This window comes from Elephas maximus, chromosome 2 (assembly GCF_024166365.1).
Source record: "Elephas maximus indicus isolate mEleMax1 chromosome 2, mEleMax1 primary haplotype, whole genome shotgun sequence".
Taxonomy (NCBI): domain Eukaryota; kingdom Metazoa; phylum Chordata; class Mammalia; order Proboscidea; family Elephantidae; genus Elephas; species Elephas maximus.
In genome coordinates, this window is record NC_064820.1 from 54,639,408 (window position 1) to 54,655,507 (window position 16,100).

The following is a 16,100-nucleotide window of genomic DNA, read 5'->3' on the forward strand; positions in this document are numbered from 1 at the left end:
AAGTTGTCATTCCCAGCAAGGGCACCATATGATTGTCTGATTCAAAATGACCAATAGCAGTTCCTTTCAGCTCACTAATGCCTAGGATATCAATCTTTATTCATTCCATTTCATTTTTGACAATTTCCAATTTTCCTAGATTTCATACTCTATACATTCCAGGTTCCAATTTTTAATGGATCTTTGCAGCTGTTTCTTCTTATTTTGAGTCATGCCTCAAAGTAGAGTCAACCTTAAAGAGTGGATGGAGTCAAGGTTTTGGGATCTTAATTTGCTGATGTGGCATGACTCACAATATCCATATGCCTACAAAGAAGCTAAGTGGGTTATTATTCAAATTTATGCATTAATCACTATCCAAAATGAAGAAATTGAATATTTTTTTACCAATTTCTGCAGTCTGAAAATAATCAAACATGCAATCAAGATACACTGATAATTATAGTTGATTGGAATGCAAAAGTTGGAAACAAAGATCTGTAGTTTGGAAAATATGGTTTTGGTAATAGAAATGATGCCAGAGATCCCATGATGGAATTTTGCAAGGCCAATGATTTATTCAATGGAAATAGCTTTTTCAACAACATAGTAGGTGACTATACCCATGAAGTAGAGAGTCAACAAAAGAGAGGAAAAACCTCAAGCAGGTGGATTGACACAGTGGCTACAATGCTGGATCCAAGCATAGTAATGGCTGTTAGGATGGCACAAGACCAGGAAGTGTTTCATTATGTTGGACATAAGGTCACTGTGAGTTGGAATCCACTCAAAATCACCTAACAACATACACTTGCACCTCACCAGATGGAATATATAGGGATCAAATTGACTACGTTTGTGGAAAGAGAAATGGGAAAACTTGATATCATCAGTCAGAAGAAGGCCAGGAGCCAACTGCAGAAAAAACCTTCAATTGCTCATGTGGAAATTGAAGTTGAAGCTGAAGAAAATTAAAACAAGTCCATGAGATCCAAAATATGACCTTGAGTATATGTCTTTTGAATTTAGAGACCATGTCAATAAGAGATTTGAGGTATTGAACAAAAAAAATCAGACAAGTTGTGAGATGACATCAAGAACATCATACATGAAAAAAGCAAAAGGGAGGAAAAAAGAAAAGATCAAAATGTATGTCAGATGAGACTCCGAAACATGCTCTTGAACATAGAGCACCTAAAGTGAATAGAAAAAATGAAGTAAAAATGCTGAACAAATTTCAAATAGCAGCTTAAGATTGCAAAGTAAAGTATTATAATGAAATGTGCAAAAACCTGGAGTTAGAAGACCAAAAGGGAAGAATACACTTGGCATTTCTCAAGCTAAAAGAACCAAAGAAAAAATTCAAGCCTCAGGTTGCAGTATTGAAGGATACTATGAGCAAAATATTGAACTACACAGGAATCATCAAAAAAAGATGGAAAGAATACACAGTCACTGTACACAAAGAATTGGTCAATGTTCAACCATTTTAGGAGGTAGCATATGATCAAAAACTGATGGTAATGAAGGAAGAAGTCCAAGCTGTACTGAAGACACTGGTGAAAAACAAGGCTCCTGGAAATGACAGAATAACAATTGAGATGTTTCAGCAAACAGATGAGGTGCTAGAAATGCTCACTCATCTATGCCAAGAAATTTGGAAAACAGCTACCTGGTGAACCTACTAGAAGAGATCCTTATTTGTGCCTATTCCAAAGAAAGGTGATGGAACAGAATGTGGAAATCATCAAACAATATCATTAACATCACAAGCAAGTGATGCTAAAGATAATTCATAAGTGGTTGCTTAGTTCACCAACAGGAAACTACCAGGTATACAAGCTGGATTCAGCAGAAGACATGAAATGAGAGATATCGTTGCTGATGTCAGAAGGATCTTGGCTGAAAACAGAGAATACCAGAAAGATGTTTACTGTGTTTTATTGACTATGCAAAGGTATTTGATTGTGCGGATCATAACAAATTACGGACAACATTGCGAAGAATGGAAATTCTAGAACACTTGATTATGCTCATGAGAAGCTGTTTATAGAACAAGAAGAAGTCATTAGAACAGAATGAGAGAACACTGCGTAGTTTAAAATCAGGAAAGGTGTGTGTCAGGATGGTATCATTTCACCACACTTATTCAATCCCTGTGCTGAGCAAATAATGTGAGAAATTGGAGTATATGAAGAAGAATGCAGCACCAGGATTGGCGGAAGACTCATCAACCACCTGTGACATGCAGATGACACAACCTTGCTTGTTGTAAGTGAAAAAGATTTGAAGACTTACTGATTAAGATCAAAGACTGCAGCTTTCAGTATGGATTATTCCTGAACATAAAGAAAACAAAAATCCTCACAACGTGACCAATAAGCAACATCAAGATAAACAGATAAGATATTGACGTTGTTGAGGATTTCGTTTTACTTGGATCCATAAACAATACCCATGGAAGCAGCAGTCAAGAAATCAAACAGCATATTACAGTGGACAAATCTGCTGCAAAAGACCTCTTTAAAGTTTTAAACAGAAAAGATATCACTTTGAGGACTAAGGTGCACCTGGCCCCAGTCATGGTATTTTAAATTGCCTCGTATGCATGGTAAAATTTGACAGTGAATAAGGAAGATCTACAAACCATTGATGCCTTTGACTTATGGTGTGTTGGTGAAGAATATTGAATATACCATGAACTGCCAGAAGAATGAACAGATCTGTCCTAGAAGCGCAGCCAGAATGCTTCTTAGAAATGAGGTTGGTAAGTCTTTGTTTCATGTATTTTGGAAATGTTATTAGTACAGGCCAGCCCCTAAGAAAGGATATCATGATTGGTAAAGTAGAGGATAAAGAGGAAAGTGAAGAAGACCGTCAACAATATGGATTGACACAGTGGCTGCAATAATGGGCTCAAACATAGCAAAGGTTGTGAAAATGGCACAGTACTGGGCAGTGTTCTGTTGTATGTACAGTAGTTATGAGTCAAAACTTACTCAAGAGCACCTAACAACAACAAAGGTGAATTCTTTTTTCATAGAATTTTGAGAAACAATTTTTTGCTATTTTCTAGAAGCTTGAAAATAAAAAACGTAATAACTTTTTCATTTACACAAAACATCCAAGTAAACTACCACCTATGTAAAGATAAAACTACAAAGCCCTTTTTTTCTCTTTCTTTCATTAAAATTTTCTCCTGATTTTCTCTAATTAGCTTTAGAGAGGTATATTTTTTTAATGAAAGAATTGAAATATGAGGTAATTAACCAGGTCTTACAGAAAACCTAAAAAACAAAAAAACCCAGTGCCGTTGAGTCAATTCTGACTCATAGCGACCCTATAGGACAGAGTAGAAGTGCCCTATAGAGCTTGCAAGGAGTACCTGGCGGATTTGAACTGCCAGCCCTTTGGTTAGCAGCTGTAGCACTTAACCACTACGCTGCCAAGGTTTCCAGTCGGAAAACACTATGGAACAATTCTAATCTGTAACGCATGGGGTTGCCATGATTTGGAATCAACTGGAGAGCAACGAGTTTGTTTTGGGGGGCATTTAGTCACCAATTGTTGGAACAGGAAAAGACAGATTAATTGGTGATAGGAAGAAATTGACAGAACAGTTTCATGTTGTTTTTGGTCTCAGAAAACAAGATAATTACCTTATGGGGTAACTTCTATCATAAACACTGTTACGAAAGAACCACCAATTGGTATACTATAGATAGGTCTGAAATTAAGGTTGTAAAGCCTGGGATTAAGTATATACAGAAGATATTGTGATTTGCTCAACCAAGTACCCATCACAGGAGGCATCAAGACAAAGCTTCATAACATACAACTTACATAGTCACCTGGTGGTATTATTTCCCAAACCTCTGTAAACCAACCACATTTCTGGGTCAGACACCAAGCAAAGTGTCCTGTATACCATTCATTATATTCTTTCCATTGCCATTAATTGATGAGTTTCAGAGCTATAATTATCTGAATAATGGGGCTTCATTTGAAAAGGAGAGGGTAAAATAAGAATAAATTGTCATAAAAATGCAACTAATTTTATTGAACACATGTTTCTGACTAGAAGTAAACTCATAAGACTAAAAATAAAGAAATTAATAATAACACGAGGCTACGCCCTTAAAATTTTTGAACTTAATAAACGTGAGATTTGGAGTTCAATAAAACTTCTAAAAATTGTTCAAAACACATCAACTGGTTCCAAAATAGAAACTTAACTTTACAAATTTAAATTCCAAAGACAGGAAGTAAAGGCAGTAAAAGTTCAGTGCTAAGGGAATTTGTTGACAAAACCACAGGGTCATTATATGTACTATTTGAGGATTTGCAAAGGCCTGAAGATGTTATATGTAATTTTACAACATCTAAAACCAAGAGGTCGGCAGTTCGAATCCACCAGGTGCTCCTTGGAAACTCTATGAGGCAGTTCTACACTGTCTTATAGGGTCACCGTGAGTTGGAATCAACTTGATGGCAACGTTTTTGTTTTGTTTTGTTTTAAATGCGGCATTTATTAATAGCAAATAAGAATATACTGGAGAATTACAATCCAGGTAGAGTCATTTTCCTAACTACAAGCCTTCTGAAGTAATGAGCTTAATTAATTTGTATTTACCAATAGAACAAAAGAGAAACATACCCTTTCCTTTGTGGTTCCTGCCATCAAATCTTGAATTGACAGCATTAAAGAAGAATATCGTGTACGCTCTGCCCATGAACAAGGCTAGATTTAAACAGATGGTCTTTCATTCAATAACTGTTCAGAAAATGTTCTTTAAACTGAACTGAATTCACAGGCCTATTATTTGTTCCGAAAATCTGAATTTGCATTTTCTGCTGTGCAATAAGGAAAATGCAGGGCTGGTTTTGTAGCATAATTCCAACATTTAGATTAACTCCCAGGCATCCTATTAGTATTGTGGACACTATATTATTGTTCTACTCAAATAACTTTTTGCATAAAATAGAAGGTTTTAAAAAAATTGACCCAAACAATAATTGCCATCATTTGTGTGTTAACCTTAATAGGGATATTACTGAAGAAAAAAATGAATTATCTAGCTAATTAACTAGCAAACTTTAGTAAATGCTTGTTTTAATGCAATCTTAATGCAGTTCTTAGCATCCAAGACACACACACACACACACAGACACACACACACAGACACACACAGATACACACACGCACACACATACACACACACGGAAGCTTCAGAGAATTTTAAAACTGTCCTGGTTATCGGCTTATCCTTGTAAGCTTCTACTTATCTTATCAAATTCAGGCATCACTTTTGCTTCCTTCTGCTAATAAGGTCTGGAGCAGAGCTTTTCTCTACCCGCTTGGTAATTCTTTTGCAGACAGAGTCTCAGCCTGTTGGCTCTCCCCTCACTTATCTCTCTATTTAGCTTTTTTTTTTTTTTTTTTTAAGTGCAACTACAAATCCAAACCCATTTTCCTCCATTGCTGGAATTTTAAGATTTCTGACAATATGAAACATTTTTTTTTTCTTCATCAAAATCTCTTTTCTAAGTAGATTTTGGTTTTCTGGATGTCTAAATGATTGCGTGGGAATTCCAGGTCGTGATTAACCTAACATTTGTATACACTGGTGTGTTTTTTGATCCAAACAAATCTTGTTTTACTATTTTCAAATGTTATTAGAGTTAGTGTGGGTATGTGGTGAACACTGATTTCTATAATCTGAGTAATACGAGTACATATATATTTTTAACAAAATATTCCCATGCTGAATTAAGAAAACAAAATTATGAGAATCAGCATATTAAGAATCTCTTAAACCTATCAAACTATGGTTTTAAAATATGGAGACTGTTTCAAGTCAAGTTCCATATTTTCATTAACCCACAGTGTAATTAATTTTTCTGGAAATTACTTATACAAACCAAATTCAACATGAGTAAGAATGAGAAAATATGACCTTGAGCTTTCTGAATCTCAGTTTTTTTGTCTGAGAAGAATAAGTGAAAGAACATTATTTATTACTCAACACAGTGATTGATGAATAACAGGGTTTCAGTCAATCGCTGTTGTTGTCAGGGGCCATAGAGTGGATTCCTTCTCATTGTGATGCAGTCTGGCGGAGTAAAACTGCCCCAGACGGTTTTCTTGGCTGTAATCTTCACAGAAGCAGATCACCAGGTCTTTCTTCTGTGGAACAGCTGGGTGGGTTCGAAATAGTTAAGTGCTTGACCACTAAACTTTTGATTAGTGGCCAAGCACTTAACCATTAATGCCACTAAAAAAAAAAAAATTCTGTCTAGTTGATTCCAACTCATAGAAACCCTGTGGAACAGAGTAAAACTGCCCCACAGGGTTTCCAAGGAGCACCTGGTAGATTTGAAATGCTGACCTTTTGGTTAACAGGTGTAGCTCTTAACTACTACACTGCCAGGGTCAACTCTTCAATCAACCACTAACCTACTGATATCCACTTGATTCTGACTCTTGGTGACTTATCCCATAGGGTTTCCAAGGCTGTAATATTTTTTCTTTCTTTCTTTCAAATCGTGTTTTAGATAAAGGCTTACAGAGCAAATTAGTTTCTCATTAAACAATTAATACACATGTTATTTTGGGACATTGGTTGCCAACCCCACGACGTGTTGACACTCTCCCTTCTCAACCTTGGGTTCTCCATTACCAGCTTTCCTGTCCTCTCCTGCCTTCTTGTCCTTGCCCCTGGGCTGGTGTGCATATTTAGTCTTGTTTTGTTTTATGGTCCTGTCTATCTTTCATTTTTTTTTTTTTTCTATCTTTGGCTGTAGGGTAAACCTCAGGAGTGACTTCAGTACTGAATTAATAGGGTGTCTGGGGGCCAGACTCTTGGCATTTCTCCAGTCTCTGTCAGACCAGTAAGTCTGGACTTTTTTTGTGAGTTAAAATTTTGTTCTACATGTTTCTGCATCTCTGTCTGAGATCCTCTGTTTTGATCCCTGTCAGAGAAGTTGATGGCGGTAGCCAGGCACCATTTCGTTGTGCTGGACTCAGTCTGGTGGAGGCTGTGGTAGTTGTGGTCCATGAGTAAAGGCTGTAATCTTTACATAAGCAGACTGCCATGTCTTTCTCCCACGTAGCAGCTGGTGAGTTCCCAATGCTGACCTTTCGTTTAACAGCCAAGTGCTTAACCACTGTGCCACTAGGGCTCCAATCAATCACTAGGGGCAGAAAATAAGAATGTATATTGTATTCATGCTTGAATCGAGCAAGAATAATGCTTCTGGCACTTTTGTCTAAGACAATGCACAAATTAATTAATTATCAGTCTCCTTGTCTATAACCTAGTAATAAAAATTAATAATTCAGAGGATAATTGTAAAGATAAATGAGTCAATATAAACAGTATATAACTGAATGTTTTGTTATTGCTACTACTATTATTAATATTTCTATGAAATGAGATAATCTATACAAAGTATGTGGTACCATTATTACTGTTGTTGTTGCTTTTAGATTAGCCCATGATACCAGTTAAATAGTAATTGTTATCAATTTATAAATGATAGCTTTGGAAGACAGATTTCAAATTCAATAGACTTTTCATAAATCAAAGGGCAGCAGAAGTAAACAGATTGCAGCTTCATCAATATTCAGTTAAATTAGAGCAGCTGAAGAGAACAGAAGTGAAAGGAGGAGAAAGAATTGATTATATTTTGAGAAGGATAAAAAAGAAAAGAGTATAAGGAAAAAACAAAGTACAGTGAATATGCCGTGTCCTGCCACAGCTTAAAAAGCAAAGTTAAGGACATGAAACAAAATGAAGGGCACAGCATGTAAGAACTCTGAGGTAAACTTCCCTATGAACTGAGAACTTGTGAAAACCTTTCCGGAGTTCTGCAGCATGTGGACAACTCCCAAGCTTAAGAGGAATGTGAAAACTTGGAGAGGGTTCAGAGGACAGCCACAAAGATAATGAATTGGTTGTAAAGTAAGACCTACAAGGAAAGGTTAAAAGATCTGGAATTATTCAACTTGGAGGCAAGAACTAAGAATTTATTTAAGTCTTCAAGTTAAAAAATATATGGTGCCCATCTCAGTCTTCTCCGTGAATTAAAAGGAGGAAATCAGTTTAAATCTCAGGACGGAAAATTTATGGAATTTAAACAATAATTTAACAAGCAGGTTCATTACACATCATTAAGGGCTCCTGAGAGTGGTTTACAAAATGTACATGCTCCTTTAAGTTGTATAATTTATTTACATATTTATTTTAGTTAGCTGTGAAGGTGCAGTCTTTGATGAAGAAGAGAAATAGCCTAGATGACCTAGCAGGGTCCTTTCCAGTCTTAAATTTCCCTGAAATCTGGAGTTAAGTATTAATAGTCCATTAAATCATTGCCACATTTCAAGCCTTGCCTCATGTTCAGTTTGCTTTAGGACTGGGGATGAGGGAACAAAGTTGAGGTGATTTGGACCAAGGTAAGTCCAGGAGAAGAGGCCAGGGTGGGAGCTGAGAAGCTAATGAATGTTGACCAGTTGGTAGAGGGGCATCCCTGGCAGAGGGAACAGTGGATTAAAAGCCCAGGGGTGTGAATAACGGAGTTGACACACACATGCAATGGGGCATAATTTGGGTGTGCTTGGAGCATATTGTCCATGCAAAGAAATAGTAGGGGTTGGAAGGCACGGAGAGATTGACTGACATAGGACCACGCAGGGATTTTAATTTCATGATGAAGTTAATCTTAGTCTCTTAGGAGTGAAGAAGATTGGAAAGGTATTTTAACGGGAAATACTGTGATGAAATTTATGTTTTGGGGAAGCGATACTGACAACAATGTGAAAGGCAGATTACAGATGAGAAACACTGGCTGCAGGAATAGCCGATAGAGCTATGTCTATATTCAGCCATCCAGTTGAGAGAGAATAAAGATCTTAACTAAGATGCAGTAGGGATAGTAAAGGAAGACAAAATGAGGGCCATTTAGGAGATAAGATGAATGAAACTATCTATATGGTTGTCAGGTGTGGGGATAAGAGAGAGGGACCAGGTATAATTTTTACCTTGATACCTGTGGCATCTAAGTGAAAAGTCATGCTGTTAATAAAGAAAGAGGGTGCTCATAGATACAAAGCTTTCATTGATTCATTTGTTTATCAATTCATTCAACAAATAAGGAGTTACTTAGGATCAGGCATTGAATTAGATACTAGTTGACCAGGATGCTTATTAATAAGGTAAACGTATGGCCTGATTTGCTTGGGACAGTCCTGGTTCACATGTGCTATTCTCATACATATCCTCACTACTTAGAGGACTCCTTTCTTTCTCAAAAGAAGCCTTGTTTGGAAGATGAATTACTCAGCCTACCTTTAAGATGCTATAGTCTAATGATAGAGCACTATAAGATAGAAGATAATTGTAGTATGTTAATAAAAAGTGCATACAAGTGCTAGGAAAGCATAAATATATGGCCTGTTATCTAGATTTGGGAGGGTAAAGAATAATTTTTTAGACAAATAAAACTAGGTTGAATCCTGAAGAAGTCATATGATTAAGCCAGGTGAAGGGAATGGGATGACTCTGTATGTGTATACCTGTGTGTGTGTGTGTATGTGTGTGACATAAATGGAGACAGGCAGTCAAAAAGAGCAAGTTTATGGTGAGAAATCTTGAATTCAGTTCTGGGCACTTTGATTTTAAAGAGTCTGGGGGAACATTCATATGTTGGTAACAAAAACCTGAACTCAGAAGGCCTGGAGAAAGGGACCATAAAGGGTGTATTCAGCTGCATGTAAAATTTTTGATATTTTTTATACACACATATATATATAGAGAGAGAGAGAGAAATTTATATCAAGGAAATGGCTTAAGTGGTTGTAGAGGCTGGAAAGTCCCAAGTCCATGGGTCAGGTATCAAGCTGGAGGCTTCTCCTGCCTCATGCAGCTGGAGGGGCTGATGAATCCAAGATCAGCAGGTAAGATGGCAGGCTGCTGGCTCAAGTCCTGAGAACTGGTGTTCAGATGATAACCAGCCAAATGCCTGATCCGGAACAGAACAAAAGACAGTGAGCTTTGCCAGAAAGCCTATATATACTGGATGTAGTCCATACCCCCAAGGAAACTTCCTTTCAACTGAATGGCTGCTCATAGCAGGTCTCATCATGGAGGAAATTACATTATATCAGATCACATCCTGGAGGTGATTACATCACTACATAACTGCCAAACTACATCATAACTGCTGGACCACTAAGAATCATGCCCCAGCCAAGCTGACACACAACCTTAACCATCACAGACTCTATCACAATCTATTTCGGTAGACCATTTTAGTGCTTGCTACCAGAGGCCTCCTGGTTGGAACAAAGAATCAAATCTTTACCCTTGTCCATTGTCCTCCTCCTCCCTCCCCCCCCTTCCACCCCCCCGCCCCACGCAAACTAGATGCCTCAAACTGGATTCAATAAAGACTTGATGCTAGTAGTCAGAGTTTAGTTTTGGATTTGATTCTAGAACTCCAGCTGATAAGCCATCGGGATTAGTTTTAAAGAAGCTCACTTAGCATTATAATCTTCTAAAGCTTTGCACTTTGCTTGTTAAGTCTGTTTTTTAATTAAATGCTTCAACCTTAGTTATAATCAATTCTTTTGAAAGAAACAAGGCACCTAATTGGATTTTTTTTTGTTCATTTTATTGTTTTAAAAACTATTGTAATTGAGGCTTCATATGGTTGTCATGTTTATTTGGAGTAGTAGATCCAAGTAAGAACTGTGTTGCTTCCAAAACACCATTAAGTATCCTAAAATATATCTCTTATATATGTATATAGACATTTCCTCTTTTAGCTCTAACTATTTGACACTATCAACTAGAAATGAAACACTCTGTTTTTGCAACTGTATGGATATGCTTCCCTATTTTGTAAAGTACAATTTTGGTCAAACAGAAAATATCATTCCCTCAAAGTTTGTCCTTTATCTTTTTTGGCTTTATCTTTCAAGCTAAGGCAGGACAATTGTTCTTTCGGTGTTTCTTTCCCTTCCCATATTGACAGGTGTGGGTTTTTTGTTGCTTTGTTTTTTTTTTTAATTGTCTTCCTAGAGTAGTCCTAGATATGCCCTCATTCTTAGATCTATCTAATTCTTAATCTGAAGAGTTAATACTTTTTTTTTTTTTTTTTTAGTCTTCAAAATGTTCTGTGAGGCCTTGCAAATCAGAGAAGGGACAGTCTGCCATCTTATCTTTGTACTCCCTACTCAATCTGCCACTTCAGATTTAAGATAATCAATAACAAAAGTAAACATGGCAGTTGCAATATTTTCTTCCTGGCTAGAACCAGGTTACTTACTGAATGTGTTAATGAGATGGTCTCTAATATCTGAAATATATTAATTTTTAATCACTGCATATTAAAAAAATGGATTTTAGAAAATCAATTTTACAGGAAAGACATCAAGGATAACCTCTAAGGGGTCTTCTTCTATTTTATACTCCTTTTGTATCTTTTTTTTTTTTTTTATCTATCCTTGGCCAAGTTTTGATTTATATGTTTGATATCTCTTTGGTAATCAGTTTACTTTGATTTCTCTAACCAAGTCTTAGCATCCTCTGGTCCCAAGAGGTAATTCCTGAACTATATGTCCCAAGGGCAATACTAAATTCTTTGGTAAACTGTTGTCTTTCCATGTGAGGGTTCAGAAATTCTTTAACTGAAAATCTAATTTTAACTAAGGTTTAAAGCCTTAAATGCTGTTCATTGTCTCCTGATGTGTTATAAGACAGTGTGAGAATTTGTATTTCCAGTAACAAGAGTGTATGGAAAAGGCTGGTAGAGGAAAATAAACAGGGTCTAGAAAAAGGGCCGAAGAAGGAGAAGGAACAAAGCAAGGGGTGGTGTGTTGGGGAAGAAGGGTAGTCGAAGTAAGTAAGGAGATTAGGAAGAATGTCAGAAAAGAGTTCAGTCCAGAGTTGGGTCCAGAGGAGGACAGTTCAAGTTTCAATTTTAGATCCTTCACATAGGTTCTCTTTTTCTCAGGGTAGCAGTTTTAGAATTTTCCTATACTTTAAAAGCCGTTTCATATTAATGAAAATAATGCTGGTCATTGAATAATTGAAGTCTCAGAAGCCTTTAATTTCCAAGATGCCACAAGAGTGAATTATTTTATTTGAATTCCAAGTTCCCTAGAGAGGGCACTGAAATCCTATGCTGCTCTTCGTAAAATTCTGCAAGACCTTCAAATATTTGGACCTTTTGTCATTTAGTAATGTCTTTACATGTAACCAAGGCAATGACCCAGAGATTCATTTAATAACTGATGATTACTGATATTCAAATGATCAGACAACCAGAACCAAGAACCTCTCTATTACACCATCTTGTCTATGAGAGCTACTAGTAGTGAAACAAATCAGAGTTTTTCATCAAGAGAAATTCAAAGAAAGAATATTTGTCTAACTGATGCTCAGTGTAACAGAGTGTATAGGAGTTAGTAGTCCAGTATCTGGAAAAGGGAGCTGTCAATTGCCTCTTGCACGCTCTAGCCTTGTCAAAATGGCCTGGGCTAAGAAGCAAGATGGTCCAAACCCATACACTTTTAAGAATGTAACACCCTCCTAAAATCAGATACAGAAACATGATGTTATTAGAAATATTCATAGCTACAACATAAAAAACAAAAAATGCTTTTTTGAAATATATTTAAACACATAGGAATAGCCTCACAAAACATTAAAGTTGGAAGTCAGGAGACAAAATTCTATGTACTATAATATCACAAATTTGCAAAAATACTTCATGGAGTTTTAGAACAGACATTAAGGCATTATCCTAAAAAATTGAAAATGGCAATTTTTGTTTTGTTCTGTTTTGAAACTATTGGCAATTTGATTTATTTATTCCTACCCTTTTCTGGATAGTCTTAAATTTTCCATATGTGTCATATGTTGATTATCTAATTATAAAAATGAGAAAAATATAAAACTCCATCTTTCTATATATGTTATTTGGGTATTTATGAGAAGCAATATCATTTTCAAATAACTTGCAGTATTTGTACCTATCTCTTTTAAATATGTATTACACATATCTATATACATATATATTATATTTACATTGTTGATGTTGTTAGGTGCCATCGAGTCATATATTTACATATATACATAATTACATATATTTTTCACATAAAATTGGAGACAAATGCCAAAATATTATTGTGACATCAACGTCTCAATAAATAAAAATGTCCATTCTGTAATTTGTATTTTAGAACTCCATTCAATGAGATCTAAAATACTGACATGTCAAATACTGCATTTTTACTCAAATAGAAAAAAAAAAAAAATTTTTTTTTTTTTCTTTAGGGCATGCCTTAAATGTTTCTTTGCCAGCCATGCCCTCTCTCTCCCTAGGTATTTTCGTTAAGTGCGTCCACTACTAAGTCGAAGTTTCAATTTGTTTTTGTCAAATGTTTTGAGAGTGGATAAGTGAAATCCCTTCCATTCTCTTCCTCAGTATGTTTACTGGAAGTGAGAATAAAATTAATATACTTTTGTTGTGTATAAACAGGGTCCAGATTCTTTTCAATGTAAGATACTTAGTACTTAGGAATCACTCAAGGGGAGAATGTGTAATTATGGCTAAGTTTTTATAATATGTTGACCCAAAAATTATCTGCCTGATGAATAAAAATGTTATTCACTTATGTAGCCAGTATATTTTCTATTTGGGTGAATTTGAACTGTAAAGCAATTTTAAAATAACTTTTATTTCAGTTTCAAGCAGGTTTGTATGGAAAGAAATTCATTTTCTCAATTCCAGTGAATGAACATATGGCACATCTTTGGTGTCCTCTGTTTACAATTATTTTTGAAATGTTGTTTTAGATAGCCCTTTAAAATAAAGTAAGTATAGTAATTAACATGATTTTTGTATGAATATACAATAAAATTCAGTGCAACCGGTTTTCTGATTCTCCTACTTATACTAAAGAATTTGGAGAGAACTAAAGTATATTTTTCCAAAGAGTTAAAAATGTTGCAGATATCAACAATGGGAGAAGGTAAACATATGTGAAAATGAAGCAATTGTATTTTTTAATGATAGATAATTGTTCTATAATAAAAAATGATTCATGGAATTTATACCTTGAATTCAAGCTTTAAGTTCTCCAGCTCTTATTAATATCTTAGGAAACAAACATTTTTCCTTGTGCAATGTGGAAAAATTGTTAAAACCATGATTGTACTAATATGTTTTCAATTGTCATTCCTTGATTTCTTAGAAATTAGTAATGCTACAAGTAACAAATTTATTAAAACGTTACAAGAAAATTAAGATCTGACAAAATGTTATGAATTTCCAGCTCGAAAAATCGTATGCTGAAGCCTAAAATTTTGTGCATCTTAACTGCAACTAAGTAGCTTAGAAATGTTAGAATTTTTTTTTCAAAATTACTGCTATTTTAATAGGAATTAAAAGTTATTTTATAACTTTTAGTAAACATGATACAGACTAAGACAGCAGACAAAGAGATAAACACACGCAGAAACCTGTCCTGTAGTTGGTAGTAGGCATATGCTGGAGAGCCAGGCAGAGCCTGGAATAAGGGTTAAAGGGCCAGCATATGGAGCCTAAAGTACTTCAGAGCCTGGTGGTTTCAATTCTAAGTGCTACCGTGGGACTCATAGGAACCTTCATTGTTGCAAAAGAGTCACCAGCTGGATCAAGATTTGTAACCACATTAGTAGCAAGTTTTCTAGTTGTCAGCGCTTGGGGCAAAAGATTGTAAGAAGTGAACAGCTGTCTCCTTAGAGAAAAGAGATCAGCTTTGGTGAATCCTGTGACAGTTCTGCCTCTGACTGAGAGGTTGATAGGGTTCACACAGACGAGGTTCTTAAAATGTAGCTTCAAGGTCAAAAGGGGAAAGAATGAAAAAAAAATTGAATATTGCTAGGATTGTTCAGTTAAAAGAAGCTAACATAAAAATAATTCTTGCAAGGAGTGTTTGAAGAAGGGCAACAGTACACCATTTGATTACCATTGGATCGTGATGGCATGCAGTAAGTTATTAAGTAGATCTCGGTCTTTTTGTTTGTTTGTTTCTAATATATACAACCACAAAAACTTTGAATAATGCATTTTGTTTTTCTGAACTAAAATTATATTCAAAGATCCTTTGTGGCATGTCATAGATATTGGTAACTCTACATAATATGAAGAACAATATTATAAGAACATAAATTTCTAAAAGTGTATCTTACAAATACGGTATTATTTTCAGCGGCCCTTCCTATTGCATTCTCAGTTGAACGGGTGGTCATTCAGTTGCAATTGGGTCAATAGACAAATCCTTTTAAGGTAGCTAACCCCATTGAATACATAATTTTTTTTTCTTTCTATATTGCCAAATTGATGATTTAAAAAGGGAGCATGAGAATATTATATGCAGATGAGAATAAGTTATAAAGATATTCTGAAGCAAGTCAGAAATAATACATGAGAGATGGAGAGCAAAAGAGAGAGATAAAGTGTAAGCAAGAAATTGGCCTAAAGAACCAAGAGATGCTAAGAAAGAAACAATATGAAAGCTGCAGCCAATGGACACATTTTACTGATATTATGTTTTTGGTCAGTTTTACCCCATCATATGTTCATTAGCAATGAATGTGCTACAAGGACTATGCTAGAGTCATATCCTTTTTGTAAAGTAGAACACTAAATATCACATGCATTAAGTAGGTATTATTTTCCATAACAAAATACCTCCATCATCCCTAATGAGGTGGTCTGAATACTCATACTGTTTACACTCAATAAATGCTTAATAGTGGTAATAATACCACAAATAGCAGGTAGTTTAAGGAATAAAATTCACCTTCCCATGTTATTCTCTTCCCCCAAAGAATAAGATGTCTTCTCTGGAGCTTTTTCATCTGAAGTCATGTGAGTATTTTTCATTAACATGAAGGCAGCTCTACTTTGATGAACTCTTCTGCTGCACTCAGGAAAGATTATAAATAGGCCAGATCATAATCTAGTTGTGTCCACGGAAAAGAGTGCTATAGGTTGTCCAAACATTGTGCTCATCATATCTAATATAGCTGGTTTGATTTCACTGAGAGTCTCTACAATCCTTAATGATA